This window comes from Canis lupus, chromosome 31 (genome assembly GCF_003254725.2).
Source record: "Canis lupus dingo isolate Sandy chromosome 31, ASM325472v2, whole genome shotgun sequence".
NCBI lineage: Eukaryota > Metazoa > Chordata > Mammalia > Carnivora > Canidae > Canis > Canis lupus.
Window position 1 is genome coordinate 31,439,572 of NC_064273.1, and position 14,856 is coordinate 31,454,427.

General features: G+C 47.3%; 1 long non-coding RNA gene across 2 annotated transcripts; it reads right to left on the minus strand.

Annotated features, from left to right (window-relative positions):
* Window positions 1–1,647: 1,647 nt before the first annotated feature.
* LOC112661750 (uncharacterized) lies at window positions 1,648–4,741 on the minus strand. Of its 2 annotated transcripts, none has more exons than XR_003137933.3 (3): window positions 3,798–4,741; window positions 2,010–2,153; window positions 1,648–1,904 (listed from the first exon to the last, which is right to left on the minus strand). It is a non-coding gene; the product is annotated as an uncharacterized LOC112661750 (long non-coding RNA). The 2 variants fall into 2 exon arrangements; XR_004811101.2 differs by lacking the exon at window positions 3,798–4,741 and adding an exon at window positions 2,642–3,779.
* Window positions 4,742–14,856: the final 10,115 nt, after the last annotated feature.

The window sequence follows — 14,856 nt, forward strand, 5'->3', positions numbered from 1 at the left end:
TTTCTGAAGTACATCTTTAATCAAAGGGGCCATGACTCGCTGACACATCTTTGGAATATTACTGAGTAACTCATTAAAATGTTAATAGCTTCTGTCCAGATATATTGATCGTGATGTCAACTATTCTTGGAACAATAAATAAAGTTGATTCTTTAAATTTTATCTTTTAACCATGCTGAGCGATAAGTGAGGCAAGGAATGTCTGAAGGGAAATAAGTCACCTTGGAGGCTTCCAGGGAAACTGGGATCAAAAAAGAAGGTTCTATCAAGCTCTATGATGAAAAATGTTATGGCAGACAGAGTTAAACTCAAATCTAGAGTAGGGAAAAATACCTCAAATCCTTGGACTATGGCTGCTTCCCAGTATGTTTCTAAGTAAAATGATGAACAGGAGTGATTTTGAATCAACAACCTGAAAAATATCTCCTGGCTTTCCAGAATGTTCTGAGCATGGATAACTCCAGGCTGAGAGAAGCCAGCATTCCAGGAGCCATTTTCAGTTTCCCAAGACTAACATCCAGGGTGGACATTCTCCGGTGCTTTGGCCACCTGCCCCTTGCCCTTTGGCTTCTGCATACTAATCTTTCTACCTCTCTGATCCTTGAACATGCCAAGTTCATACCTCATTGCCCTTCTGTCCTTGATGTTCCTTTTGCTTAGAAGATCCTTCCAGCCTCAGATGTTCACATGGCTGTGGAAGGCTGACTCCTTCATACAGGTCCCTCTCAACCCACTTGTCATTCCTGAAGATGCTTCCTGGACTTACCATCCTAAAACACCACCCCTCCACTCCCAACCAAATCCCCCACTAATGGAACCCACTTGAATTTTGGTGACACGTCCCTCTGAAGTCATCCTTGTTCTTTGTTGACTTGTTTTTTATGCCTCTTCCCAGGAAGGTGAGGAGGAACCATGTCTATCTTACCCATTCAGTGTGGCCCCAGCATCAGGTCCATGTCTGGCACAGTAGGCACCCAATAAATATTAGTTAAATGAATGAATGAAAGTCTTCTAAAACAAGAAAGGAATCCTGGAATACCCAGAAGAAATTAAGCTCAGAGACTCTGTCTCTACTAAGCAAAGCAAGGGAAAGGCTGGGAAAGGATACACGTAGGAAAATCCCCAGGAAATGTTTCCTACTCAGAGGGTGGAGAAGAGGAAAGGATTTAGGTGGGATGTACATGTAAGACTCCAATTACTACTTGGAGCTCAATTCGAGGGGAAAACCCTTTATATGGTTCCATGACTCAGGTCCTAAGTACTATAGTCTAGGGCAAGCTCAAGCGCTAAGTCAATGTTTCCAGAACAAACACCCACAACCAGAAGTGGCCTGGGCCAGTGACACATCACACCACTCTCTCAGGCCAGGGTGAGTCCTGTCAGGAACATTATTATCATTCCTGACGATCCGCCATACCAGCCCTGGTTGCTCTGATACCCCGTCAATGGTCCCATTCAGATGAAGCCCCATTTTGCATATTATTCTTAATAAACATTCATAGTACAAGCCATAATGGCCCTTTCAAGGCTGCTGCTTTGAATGTGTATTAACAACAGAGTGCCTTTGTGTACTTACATGTAAAAATACACTAGCCACCCTGTTGATATGTAGCATATATATTTATAAATATTTATCACCAAGTCATGGCTGACATTTTCAAAATGCTGCATTTGAACTAGGCCTCGTTTTTTTTCTGTCTCCCAAGCTGAGAGGCCAGACGAGGTTAATTAATCCAATTTTGCCTAATAATGTGCGGCATAATGATCTCCATGCCCTGGTTTTATTTGTTGAGGGGGAGGGGGCTCCAAGGAAAGGCCTCCGTGACTCAGAAAGGAGGGGTTTCCTGACTCCAGGCTTGATCTCAAGCCAGCCTGGGATGATGGAGACGTGCCCACAGCACCTTCTGAGGAAGCAAGAAAAAGAAGAAGCAAGTCACAAACGAAACCCAGGGTTCTGGACTTGGGTTACCTCCAGGGTAGGGAATAAAGTCATGTAATCAGCATCTCACCCGATTCCATCCCTTGTCTCCTGCTGAGCTGCTAGGAGACTCCAGTGATTCAGAAATGGCATCCCGAACGCACTCCTTGCCCCACACGCTGTGGTTGATATGAGAACACTTGCCCCGGTGGCGAGGGCAAAACGAGTGTTGGATCTGATAAGGATTGGCCAACAGAAATACCTGGCCTTTAAAAAATTGATGAAGGACATAAAGCAAACCTTTTTTGGCTTCTTGCATTGGGCTGGTTTTATGAACCACAATGCAATGAAGACTCCTTTACAAACCTAGTCTCTCCAGATTATCCCAGCAAAAGTATCCTGCTTTGTGCATTTTGACCCATATTTACACTTGCCTTCTAACTCTCGGAGCCAGGATGCATGTAAGCCAAGACTTTAAGCCATATCTAGGAACCCCTGGGTGGCTCAGTGGTTGAGCATCTGCCTTCGGCTCAGGTCATGATCCTGGGGTCCTGGGGTCGAGTCCTGCATCTAGCTCCCCATGGGGAGCCTACTTGTCCCTCTGCCTATGTCTCTGCCTCTCTGTCTCTGTGTGTGTGTGTGTCTCTCATGAATAAATAAATAAAATCTTTAAAAATAAATAAGTAAACAAATCATATCTAAATTCCCTGAACACCCACTCACCTCCACTCAATTCATTTAGGACTTGGTGCTGCTTCAGTGCTGTGGGCTCCTCTCTCCTCCCTGCAATGGCTCATGGTGTTTTAAGAATCCTGTTAGCCAGCTCCTGCTCCCCATCCCCAGGTGGCTGCCAAAGTCACAGAACAGACTTCACAGGCAATAAGCTCCAAGCTTATCCTGCCTCATCACCTCCTGGCTTGTCTCTGTCCCTGTCCAGCTCTGAGGGGCCAGCAAGGTACTCATCCCATACCACCCTCCAAACCACACTCACTTTCACCTCTTGTCACCTCCAGGAAGCAAAACTAGGCTAACAAATCCCACATGCCTGTTCCATTTAACACTGATGCAAACAAAATGAGGGGAAAGTGGATCTACTTCTTTAAAAAAGTAAAATGTGGGCCAGAGCCAGTTTAGCTTTTAAACCACGTATTCTTTGGATCACCCATGTGCCACACAGAGCTCATCAGCACCTGCGGCTCACTACTAAAGATGCTTGAGTCGTGAACCCCTTCCTCAATACACCCTCAAAAATTGATTGCCACATGGGCATTCACTGCATTCTTGTTTGCTTCCTCAGATCATACAACCAGCAAAACAGCAATGAATTTGAAATCAGAACCCTGGAAAAGAACCCTCCTGGCGTGAAAGCTGCACGATCTTGGGCAAGTTACCTAACCTGTAGGAAACAGGGGTCATAAACGTGCTCCATGGGGCCACGGTGAGTCCTGAATAAAACCGCTTAAGAAAGCACCCTGCGTGGCCATAGTAATTCTCAGCAAATCTCTGTGGAAGCAGTGACTGAGGAAATAAAAACTAGAGATGATTTTTTCCTGTTACTTAAAATCAGATAAAACAACACCTTGATAGTTCTAATAGTGAAAACTTCAAACTCATAAAGTTAATAAGCATTTGTAAACTTGTGAATGCTGATCTTTTCTTTTAAATAAATGTTCCCCCTCACCTGGATCCCATGGCATTTTATTTGTGGTATTGAGTGTGTAACTTATGCCAGGCTGGAATCCTCCTGATTACGTGTGTGATTAATGCCCACAGCATGGCTTGTCCTAATGGGGCCTAAGCCAAGGAGGCATTAATGATTACTTATTAATCAGCACGTGAATGGGCTCACCTAATGTGCCCCTCAGATTCTCAGCCTCACCTTCCTTCTGGGCCCTTGACTGTTTCCTTGGCTTCAGAAGCAGACCAATTCCATTGGGCCCAAGAGGTTCTACTGCCCGAGGCCAGGTAGCTCCATGCCCAACATCTCTGGCTCCTCCTGACTCTTGTGGATTCACTGAAGTAGGATGAGATCTACACAACAAGGTATAAAGTCTGATTTCTGCCTGGCTGGGAAGGAGCTGGAAGAGACAATTAACTGTATAAGGGAGTTAACTCCCCAAAGGGCAGATGTAGACCAAAGGAAGCAGAAGACTGGAGGAAGCCAGGGAGAAAAATGTCTTCTCCCTTTCTTCCTCCAATAGACTACTCTGAGACACAGTAACATCTGTGGATCTGATGAGTATATCTGCCAAGCAACTGTTCTTTCTCCGTGGCTCTCTGCATTGTTTTTTCTCAGTTCCCCTTTCCCTCACTCTCACTGCCCTGAGATTGCATCTCCCAAATAAAGCATTAGTACCTAATCCTTGCCTCAAGCTCAGTTTTCTAGAGAACCAAGACAGAGTATTTAAAAGATGCACAAGTTGAAGAAGAAGGGAAAAGGCTTCTGAGTCAACATGGAAGAGACAGAGGCTGAGACTGTTAATAAGTCGGCTCAGTGGATTTCATTATACTGCCTGGTTAACATGGTACAGCAGACCAAATGTTTGCATCCTCCCCAAATTCAGATGTTGAAGCTCTAATCCTCAAAGTGATAGCATTTGGAGGTGGGTCTTTGGGAGGTAATTAGGTCATGAGGATGGAGCCCCCATGAAGAGGATTAATGTCCTTATAAGAAGACTCACAAAAGAGATTTTCCTCCCTCCTTCCCTCTTCCTACTCTCCTCTTTCTTCAGGATGTGAAGACACAGCAACAAGGCAGCCATCTGCAAACCAATAAGCAGGCTCTCACCAGGAACTGAACTGGCCAACACCTTGAGCTTTGGCTTCCAGTTCCAGAACTCTGAGAAATAAATGTCTATTGTTCAAGCTCCCCAGTCTGTGATATTCTATGACAACAGCCTAACCTGACTAAGACATATGATCAAGCCAGCTGGCCCCTGCCCCTCCTTGGAGCCCAAGTCATCAGAAAAGCAGGGGCACCAGGCTGTGGCCAACTTACCCCACTGGGCTCTGCGGCAGCCCCAGCAGGAAAGTCCAGAAAGCCCTGCTCCCAGCCCATCTGGGGCTGGGGCTGAGTCTTCAGTGGCTCAAATTCAGTCAAGGGCAGAACACCAGAACAGTTTCTCTTCTTTGTCTTTTGTTATTTTTAAATAACAAATGCAGATGTGGTCATCTACTAAAGAGTTTTGCTCTCGTGTAATGTGAAGATATGTTCAGGCTAGCGTTAGGTGAGTGAGTTAGACAGGTGGAAGGACCACCCCCTGGGCACACCTGCTCTCACTTGCTCTCTCTGTGGGGTAGGCTGACCCACAAAGGGATCTCGTCTTATTTTTGTCCATGGCAGAGTTCCTGAGGGCACAAGCCCAGCTGTGCTCCTTCTAGACCAGGCCCCACTCACCAACAGAGAAAGGTGGTTCCTTTTAAAGGATCCTTAAAAAAATAAAATAAAATAAAATAAAGGATCCTAACTGAGGGCTTTTATAAGGAAATTATTGAATAATTCCAGAAGTAAATAGGTCATAATTATGATTGTAAAAACAGTAACATGCCCCTTAGATGTGTAGTATTGTGCTATTTTCAAAATTGTTTTTCAGGTATTATTCCGTTTGATTATAACTGCAAAAGCCCCTGAGCTCTGTAGTAGCTTTGTAGTAGGTTGAATCATCTGAAACTTGCCAGTGTTGTTAGTCAAAGCTGGTTGACTATCAGTAGTTCCACACAGTTCCATGTATTTGGTGGCCAATGTCCAAATTTGGAGGAGAACACAACATGAGTAAGCAAGAGGCCTTGAGAAGGGAAGAGTCAGAAGAGGAGATGCAGAAAGAGAAAGGATGAGAAACAATCATTAAATTAAGTTGTACCAACAATGATCACTTTTCCTAGTAACGGGAATTCAGTGTGGTTTTGAGGTTTGGAATCCGATCTGTATTCTTCCAACCAAAGAATCTTTTTCCTACAATTAACACATTTTAAAGTGGGCGTTTAAGTATCTGCTGACTGATGAATGGACTCCCAGGTCAACATAGGGAAGAAGGCGACCAGCACCCAAAATGAAAAAACACTAATGAAGAGTAAAAACATAGCTTGTTTGTCTAAGCAAGAGTGGAGCTTAAGCAACCATGGTTTTTAATACAGAATAATTTGTCAGGTGACCTTGAATGAGACTGTTAACCCTCTTTGTGTTGCTCTGAGAAAGGAAGATAATACTTATTCCATACAGGGCAGTTCTAAAGGAGGGTAAACATGATTGATCACAGCATGTTTGGAAAAGGAAGACAGTATAGTAAATCCTAATTATAATAACTGATTATAATGATTTCTAAAAAGAATGCCTTTTAAGAAAAGAAAAAAGGGGGCAGCCCCGGTGGCTCAGCGGTTTAACGTCGCCTTCAGCCTAGGGCAGGATCCTGGAGACCTGGAATCAAGTCCCATGTCCGGCTCCCTGCATGGAGCCTGCTCCTCCCTCTGCCTGTGTCTCTGCCTCTCTCTCTTTCTCTCTCTCTCTCTCTCTCTGTGTGTGTCTCTCATGAGTAAATAAATAAAAATCTTTATTTTTTTTTAATTTTTATTTATTTATGATAGTCACACACACACAGAGAGAGAGAGAGAGAGAGGGAGACAGAGACACAGGCAGAGGGAGAAGCAGGCTCCATGCACCGGAAGCCCGATGTGGGATTCGATCCCGGGTCTCCAGGATCGCGCCCTGGGCCAAAGGCAGGCACCAAACCACTGCGCCACCCAGGGATCCCTAAAAATCTTTAAAAAAAAAAAAGAAAAGAAAAGAAAAAAGGTTAAAATTTTTAAAAAGATAAAAAAAAAAAAGAAAGAAAAGGAAGGAAAGAAGGAAGAATTCTGGGCCTTCATGGGGTGTCGTGCCTCATGCACACCTGAATGAACCCAAAGGGGAAAAGGCATGAAAAGTTTATTTTTAAACATTTTTCTTATATAAATTAATTCCATGTTTCAACTGTCAAGTGATCCCAGTTCTAGATTAATATGCATGGGCCAAAACTTATAGGTAGGCATAGGTATCTTTGTTTTATTTATGCCAATGCTAAGTGTAAACATTTGAAGCGTAAGTGCCAGAAGCTAGCGCTGTCCTGATGTACAGAAGGACGGATATTTTATCGGCATCCCTGGGCCCCCAGCAAGGGGGGGTGTATCCTCGAGTCCATTCCTCCAGTCCTCGATGGCTTCAGGACGGAGCCCCACCTCCTGCAACACTCCACCCTGGGGTCCTGAAACACATGCAAACACGTTGCTTGAATTTTCGGGATGGATTTACCAACCCATTAGCTCTCCTCTCTCAGTTCTGTTTCCTCCCTACTTCTCCCCGACACGCACACAGTTTGCAGAGTTTCCAGCCCAAACAGAACATGCTCCGCAGGGAAGGGGGCTGATTGGTTTAGTTTGCGGGCAGCCCCGCGAGGGGTGGTAATTGACACTTTAACGTATGACATGTTGCATTCCTTCATATCGCCGCGGTAATTGAACACACATGAAGCCCCCCCTGCACCGGTGACCTCGGAGTGTGCCACACACCTGGAAGTAGTGAGGTTCAATTAATGTGTCACCGCCACTAATAACGGCTACCAGTGAGAACCACCAGCAGCCGGGCAACAAAGCAGAGAGCAGAGCAGAGTCAACCCCGGGAACGGCTGCTCCCCAGCAGGGCTGCCCTGCACCAGCTCTTAAAATCTGAGCTTTCCAGGAAAACAATTTGCTTTTAATGATGCCAATTAATTTTACCTAATGGCTTTGCTCATCTCTCATAGAGTTATTTTCGTGCTAAAATACCAAATAGTCCACCGAAAGGAAATGACGATTGGCCCAGGTACATTTTTTGTGATAATGCATTTAAAAATTAATATTAATAATAATAAAAGATGAGAAATGGAATGATCTGAAAGGTGGAACTCAAGCTGAGGAAATGCAAAATTATTTTTTTTTTTTTTTTTTACTTATTTATGATAGGCACACAGTGAGAGAGAGAGAGGCAGAGACACAGGCAGAAGCAGGCTCCATGCACCGGGAGCCCGATGTGGGATTCGATCCCGGGTCTCCAGGATCGCGCCCTGGGCCAAAGGCAGGCGCCAAACCGCTGCGCCACCCAGGGATCCCCAGGAAATGCAAAATTAATGTGAATTCCACCTTTTCATCCTTTGGGCCGTTCCCCGTGTGTGTGTGTGTGTGTGTGTGTGTGTGTGTGTGTGTGTGGCCCAGGGACACTGCAGGGGTTGGTGCAAACTGGTCCCTGCCTTCCCAGCGCTCAGGACTCCACGTGACTGGGTCCAGTTAGTGCCACCCGCGCGGGCTCGCAGAGGAGGGCAGTCCGGGCGGAGGAGCCCTGGAGTGACCACCTCCGGGTCTGCGGACTCAGGTGGCTCCCGAGCAAGAGCAAGCGGCTCCTAAGCTCCAGGAGCGGCAGGGCAGGTCCGGGGAGGAGGAGGAGGGAAGGCAGAGAGGTCAGAGACCAAGTCGGAGACCTTGGGGGATGGGGATGACAAAGAAGGGAGCATATTAGATTGCAAAAGAGGATTAGGCTACGGGTTGGGCATACTCTTGGAGGAAAGAAAGAAAATTACACGGCATTTCGTAGTTGATGAATTCCATTTTAATAATTAACAAAACCTTGCAGGAACGTCTGAATGAATGGAAATACGTCACAGTTGAAAGGCGATCCTATTCCACAAAACGACCTGTTCTCCCTGACCACGCCCTGTCCTCCTTCTCCCGGCCACGCCCCGTCCTCCTCCCTGGCCATGCCCAATCCTCCCTCTCCCTGGCCTCTCCTCATCCTCCTCCCGGGCCACTCCCCAACCTTTCCCTGGCCACGCCCAGTTCTCCTCCCTGGCCACGCCCCAACCTTTCCCTGGCCACGCCCAGTTCTCCCTGGCCACGCCCCATCCTCCTCCCTGGCCACGCCCCATCCTCCTCTCTGGTCACACCCTAACCTTTCCCTGGCCACGCCCCGTCCTCCTCCCTGGCCACGCCCCAACCTTTCCCTGGCCACGCCCAGTTCTCTTCCCTGGCCACGCCCCAACCTTTCCCTGGCCACGCCCAGTTCTCTTCCCTGGCCACGCCCCAACCTTTCCCTGGCCACGCCCAGTTCTCCTCCCTGGCCACGCCCCATCCTCCTCCCTGGCCACGCCCCATCCTCCTCTCTGGTCACACCCTAACCTTTCCCTGGCCACGCCCCGTCCTCCTCCCTGACCACGCCCAATCTTTCCCTGGCCATGCCCAGTTCTCCTCCCTGGCCACGCCCCATCCTCCTCCCTGGCCACGCCCCAACCTTTCTCTGGCCACGCCCCATCCTCCTCCCTGGCCTCGCCCCAACCTTTCCCTGGCCACGCCCCATCCTCCTCCCTGGCCACGCCCAGTCCTTCTCTCTGGCCACGCCCAGACCTCTTTCTTCCTTGGCCCTGCTGAGACCTCCTTTCTGGCCACTCCTGCCCTCATTCTGTCTGGCCACGCCCACACCTCGTTTTTTTTCCTGACCACACCCCTGACCTCGTTCTTCCCCAGCCACGCCCAAACCTCGTTCTTCTGACCACATCTAACCAAGTCATTTTGCCCCATGACTGCTTGTGGGGTGGCAGGAGATTGCTTTGGTTCTCCGCGTTTCAGGCTCGCCTATAAAACAAGGGGGTTGTGACTTAGGTAAGTATGAGCTTTAGCATTTTGGTTGGTCTGCAGGGAGAACAGGGACCCCACAGGGGTCCTCTTTGACCCACTCCTGGCCCTAATGGCCCCTGAGGAGGAAGGCCTCCTCCACATGGGAAGCAATCTAGAGCATCCTAGACAGGGAGAAATTGTAGGCAGGCTTCTGGGTAAGCCCAGCAGCTGCAACATACACATGCTAATGTCTGTGGTCTCCTCAAACCCCACTAGAGTGACGGAAAAATCAAGAGCAAAAGGTTAGGAGAAGGAATATCAGAAGATAGGAGAAGTTAATAATATTTTGAAAGGTGAAAACAATGGACAAATGGTATCTGACTTAGCAGGAAGAAGAAAGTTGAACCCCACCTGCTGGAGAGAGGTGGATGGGAGGAAGTATTCCTGCCACAGAGCTCTCAGTTCCTGAGAACAAGTATGTCTGAAGTCAAGAGGACAGTGTGATGCTGAAAACAGGACAGGTTGGGGGTACCTGGGTGTCTCAGTGGTTGTCTGCCTTGGGCTCAGGTCATGATCCTGGGGTCCTGGCATCAAATCCCGCATCACACTTCCTGCAGAGAACCTGCTTCTCCCTCTACGTATGTCTCTGCCTCTCTCTGTGTGTCCCTCATGAATAAATACATAAAATATTAAAAAAGAAAAAACAGGAAAGATTGTCCAGGAGCTCAGCACCCTCAGCTCTCTTCTTCCAGCACACATTGGTTGTTCTGCACCCTGGATGGTGAGCCACTTCACCTCTTCCTGAATGCCTCCCCCTGCCTACTCTTTAGAATACTGGAAATCTCTGACAGTCGAACCAAAGAGTCTCAGAGCACTTGACCCAGCTGAGGGCGGGACAAGTGGCATCATGCTCTGGGAGATAAGCTCACCCCATCAGATGGCATTGCAAAGGATGGTGCAGTCTTGGAGGCAAAGGCGTTCTTAAGTTTGCAGTTTGGAATTCATAGTTTGGGCCCTTGAACACTGGTGGCCTGGCTGCTCTTCTCACATGAGAATCTTCTCACATAGCCAATCTCCATGTGCTAACATGAAGAAGAGCCTTTTCTGGAATGGTTTGAACCCGGGGGTGGGGGGGTGGGCATGTCGACACTGAGATTCTCTGCATGGCCAGGGTGCCTTCGAGTCTTCCTCGTATGATTATTCCAAGTATTTGCTGCCCTCGCTGTGGGAAGACTATATCTCCTCACCCCACATTGGGCTTGGCCAATGAAATATGAGTGGAACTGATGTGCAATGCCTCTGAACTGAAGCTTATGAAGCCATTTACTCCTTCTTTGCCACAGAACCCATCTGTCCTGGAGGAAAGCAGGGTCCTAGACCTTCAGCACGGGGCCCAGGAGAAGGACAACATGAGGCAGAGTGAACATTGTGTGCACAGGAAGGAAGCCCTTATTGTTGTAAGCATCTACAGTTCTAGGAATTGTTACCCGAGCATTGCACAGCAAAAGGTGACTGCTACCTCCCCAGTGACAGTTGCAGCCAGGATTGGCAGGAAGGGCATTCTGTCTGCTGCATGGGATGAGCACTCCTGGCGCCTTGGAGACAAAGGTCTGGACTATCCCTAAAGAAGCACCTTTGACCCAGACATGGCCACCTTCACGGAGCTCACCAGCTGGCAGCATGAAGAAGCACCTCCCTCTTTTGGACTGTGGGCTGCAGGTGGCTTGAAGAGGCTAGAGTGGGAGGACATAAGTTAGGGCATCTCCCTTGAGGAATCCTGGCCATATTCCAGGAATTTGCAAGGCCTGGAGGTCCCAGGTAGGAAGGTAGGAACAATGAATGACCTGGTAAAAACTAGGTCTTTAATTGTGCCAATTATTAAGCTTTTTCTCTCTCAGGGCTCTGAGTTTCATTGCTTCTTTGCCACATGGCTGTCAGGCACTGCCAATAGGAGACTGCAAGGCTCTAGGAAGAACTGGAATTCTCTTCCTGTTTGCTGTCCCTGGCAGCATTGCATGGGCACACACCCCTCACTCTGGTGGCCGCAGTTGGTTTCTGTCCCTTCCATGTTCCCAGGAGCAGCCTTTTGTACCCAGCCAGAAGGATAGCACTGGCAGACAAGGACCTCTGCTCAGGGCTCTGAGCCCCTAATCCATGGGTCCCTCCTGCAAGTTTCTAATCTGATAACCCGCCCTCCCTGTCCTGTTTCCATCACCGAACCCCACCTGGTACAGGAATGCAAAGTCCACCTTTAGCTTCCGGGGGTAGAGGCTGGGTCAGGCTATCTGAGATAACCACCCAAGGTTTAGGGAGTCTTTGGTCCTAAACCTTGTGAGCCAGAGGACTGGTCCAAGTAGTTGCTGAGCATTATTATGTGCCCCAGATTATACCAGATGTTGTACAATATACGAGACATTTAAACTATAGTCCTGATTGACAAAAAGTTCAGCTGGAGGGATCCCTGGGTGGCGCAGCGGTTTGGCGCCTGCCTTTGGCCCAGGGAGCGATCCTCGAGACCCGGGATCGAATCCCACGTCGGGCTCCCGGTGCATGGAGCCTGCTTCTCCCTCTGCCTGTGTCTCTGCCTCTCTCTCTCTCTCTCTCTCTCTCTCTCTGTGACTATCATAAATAAATAAAAATTAAAAAAAAAGTTCAGCTGGAAAGAAGGGCTAAGTCCACACGCACATCCGGAGAAGGAACAGTTTGTGAATGCCAGAATGGTCAAAAAGGTCACCAAGGATTCTTTCTTTGTAGGCTAATCAGGCTTAAACCAGCAACTCCAGACGTCTTCAAGATAGACAGAAGTGCCAAGTAGAATCTACTTGATATCCTGAAGGAGAGAGAGAATTAAGGGAAATTATCCCTTTTCCCCAAGATTGCAGAGCAAATTATAGATGGCCATATTTCCACATATAGATGTGTCATCTTTCCAAGAATGGTCAATTTTTTTTCCCAATGAGCTACCAGAATGGCTAAGATTTAAAGGACGGACAATAGCAAGTGTTGCCAAAGATTGGAACAACTAGAAGTTTCACACTGCCAATAGAGATGTAAATTGTTACAAATGAGTTGGAAAGTATGTGGCAGATATCCACTCAAGCTAAACATCTAATAGTTTATACCCTGCAATTCTGCTCTTGGACGTATACCCATGGGACATGAGTGCTTGGGTGCACCACAGTACACGTACAAGAAGCTTTATTTGCAATAGCCTGAAGAAGGAAACAACCCAAATGTCTATTAACAGTTGAAATACTTTTTTAAATTGTCTGATATTCATACAATGGGCTATAACAAACAGCAGCAAAAAAAAAAAAAAATAGCCATCAATTTCTGTAGGCAATAACATTTCACACACTTTTTTAAAAAAAGATTTTATTTATTTCTTTGACAAAAAGAAAGAGAGAGCACAAGCAGGAGGAGTGACCAGCAGAAGTAGAGGGAAAAGCAGGCACCCCGCAAGGCAAAGAGCCCAATGTGGGACTTGATCTCAGGACTCCAGGATCATGACTTAAGCCAAAGGCAGATGCTTAACCAACTGAGCCACTCAGGTGCCTACATTTCACAGGCTTAATATTTTAAAAAAGAAGCCATATCCCCAAAGAGCACTTACTGTATAATTTTGTTTGTATAAAGTCCAAAAACAGGTAAAACTCATCTAGAGGGGATAGAAGTGAGAATAGTAGTTATTTTTCAGGATATTATTGCTGAAATAATGGGGTGGGTGTGAGAGCTTGCAGGGATGTTAGGAATGCTCTATAGTTTGGTCTGGGTGGTAGTTACAGTGGTGGTTACAGAGGGATATGCAAATAGAGATATTGAGTTATTTGCTTAATATTTCTGTACTTTATTGTACATACTTTATACCTCAATTAAAAGGGGGGGAGAGAAAAAATAAATTGCTCAGACATCCCCTGTCTGGCTTGGGTTCTCCTGGAGGCAGATTGTGAGACTGGGGCTGGAGGCACGTGGTTTATTCTGAGGTACAAGAAGTGCACATGACTGATAGGAAGTGGAACAGTGACAAGGGGAAGATCAAAGGTGTGCTGGGTCATGGTTGGAGAACTTGCACTTCAGAATGATCCCATGCAAGGGGCAAGGGACCTGGGGTATTTATATACCTGCTCTGGAGAGTCAGAAGTGGAGGGCAGCCAAGAAGGGGTGCAAATGCTATGGCTCCTATGGCCTAAAGGCTGCTGGGGCCAGTGAGCCCTTAGGCAGCTGGAAGTCAGCCACAGAACCCAAAAAGGACACAAGTGAGACACTGACAGTGTCTTACACTCAAGTGACACATGTCCCAGTCACAGCTCCCATTGGTTTAGAGAATTTACCATGACAAACAAACAAAAAAAAAAATTAACTCTTGAGTTCTCAAGTGGTCATGAAATAAATGTGTATTTCATTCCATTCTCACCACCTGCACCCATTTGAAAACTTGAGGCATTGATATATTGCCGAGAAATAGCATTCATGTAGATTCTCAGGGCCCTTGCAATGACCCCAGGGACCTTGTGGAGGGTCTGTGACACCCCAGGATTCAGTGTGTCAACCACTAGTGCTCTTTCAGTTGTGGAACAGGCCAGCTGCCCCCAAGCCAGAGCTCTTAGGCCTGTGATTTAGGACCCATTGTGATGGTTTGATAGCTCTGTAAAACTACCTTCTTCACCTGAAGATGAAGTCACATTTGGTATTATCAATGTCTGAATTAAATGGGCACTCAATGTGATCAGTGCTGGATTGAGGAGGGAAAAAAAGTGCTCATTATATATTCACTGTTGCCCTTACTGGCACAAAACTGCTGCCCACTGGCCCTGACACAGCCAGCTCTGTCAAGGCCATGGCCATCCTTTTTGCCCACTGCTGCTCCCAGGTGCTATCTCTGAAGCACTGTGAAAACCTGAGTCTTCAGTGAGCAGGACTCCCTGTGGCCTCTCCTGGCCTCAGAGCCAGCTGTGAACCTGCCCAAGAGCAGGGGCAGGGGCAGGTACCAACAGGCTGTGGAGTAAGCCTGGGCAGCGAGTATAAGATCCCTGCTGACACTTGCATTTGCAAGGGGCATGGCAAATAATCGTTTTTCTATAATTTTGATTACCTCTCAAGCCTCCATTTCTGTTGGTGGAGGATATATTGATCTTGGCAAGTCAAGGTAAATTTCAGCTCCTTGCCATTTAAAACACATTGCTTTACAGTATCTCTTCAGATAATTTAGGCTCTTCAGGTGAATCCCAGGCTTAAGCCTTAGGCAATTCCAGAAGCCTCTGCTTCCTGTATGTCCACTCTAGTCACCCCCTTTCTTGGCATTGGTGATGCCCCACCCCACCCCA